The sequence below is a fragment of the Tupaia chinensis genome, unplaced genomic scaffold, assembly GCF_000334495.1.
Source record: "Tupaia chinensis unplaced genomic scaffold, TupChi_1.0 Scaffold000146_1, whole genome shotgun sequence".
Classification (NCBI taxonomy): domain Eukaryota; kingdom Metazoa; phylum Chordata; class Mammalia; order Scandentia; family Tupaiidae; genus Tupaia; species Tupaia belangeri.
Genome location: NW_006159616.1, coordinates 12,503,194 through 12,504,587, shown reverse-complemented (window position 1 = coordinate 12,504,587; position 1,394 = coordinate 12,503,194). Strand labels below are relative to the sequence as shown.

At 44.2% G+C, this 1,394-nt stretch overlaps 1 non-coding gene across 1 annotated transcript; it reads right to left on the bottom strand.

Annotated features, from left to right (window-relative positions):
• Positions 1–1,290: 1,290 nt before the first annotated feature.
• Positions 1,291–1,394, bottom strand: LOC114007273 (U6 spliceosomal RNA). The gene has a single exon (XR_003548903.1). It is a non-coding gene; the product is annotated as a U6 spliceosomal RNA (small nuclear RNA).

The window sequence follows — 1,394 nt, the reverse complement described above, 5'->3', positions numbered from 1 at the left end:
CCCCGCTTTCTTTTTTTTTTTCTTTTTTGGGAGAAGTCTTTGCTGTAGGGCGCATGCGCTTGCCAGAAAGACAGAGAGAGACAGAGAGACAGCAAGAAATCACCCTCAGGGGGGAATGGCCACGCCGCAATCCCTTCTCCATTCTCCTCTAAGGATCTTGGGCACGCACACACATGCACCTGGCGTGAGTTTAAGCCACCGGGTCTGGGACTTGAACTGCTGCCGGTTACATGAGAGTCCAGCAACATAGCCATTATGCCAACTGCTGTTCCCCTGCAGTTCCTTTTCCTCTACTCTCCTGTTCAGATTTTGCGCATGTATGCACACACCCAGTATGTTTTTCAAGCCACTGGGTTTGGGACTTAAAACACGAAGTTGACCAGGTGGGATCCAGCACCTTAACCATCATACCACCTGTCGGCCTCATCTTTGTGTTTCTTTTTTTAGGTTTCTTTCTATAGGATGTGTGTAGTCACCAGAGACAGAGATAGAGGGAAAGTGAGAAATTACCCCCCCAGGGAGATCGTTACACCACAATCCCTTCTCTTTTATTCTTCACTCAGGTTTTGGGTATTCATACACACACACACACACACACACACACACACACACAGTGTGTGTTTTTTCAGTTTCTGGGTCCAGGACCCAAACCATGGAGTGGGCCATGTGGGATCCAGCCACCTTAACCTCCATGCCACCTGCTGGGCCCTCATTTTTTTTTTTTTAGAGAGATTTTTGCTATAGGGCATGCCTGCTCACTGGAGAGACAGAAATGGAGACAAAAAGTGAGAAATCATCCCCACCCCCCGGGGATAACCACGGTGTAATCCTTTATCCTCCAGTCTTCTCTTGGGAGTTTAGGCATGAACATACACATGCCCAACCTGAGATTTTTCTTTGAAGAATGATTTATTTAATTTTGTTTGTTATTATTATTTTTTGAGATTTAGAACTTTATTTTTAAAAAAATTTTTATATACATTCAATCACATTGTTTAGCTTACAGTGTGAGCATTTCTCCTCAGTCCCGTTGATCAGAATATCTTCAACCGATAGATAATACCACACCTCCCCATCCCGTCAATGCTCTACCTCTGTATCCCTTCTCCAAATGTCCTTTCTTAGGCCCCACTCCTCCACGCACACCTCATCTGACATTCACACTCATCTCTTGTGTTTGTACAACTTTTAGTCAATCAGTTTCAGTCGTAGAGTGCAGACATTCGGTATATGTTAAGTGGGGACATACAATGTCTCTACTTCATATCTTGACTTGCCTCACTCAGCAGTAAAAATATGGAACGCTCCATGAATTTGAATGTCATCCTTGCATAGGGGCCATGCTAATCTTCTCTGTATCATTCCAATTTTAGTATATGTGCTGCCAAAGTGAG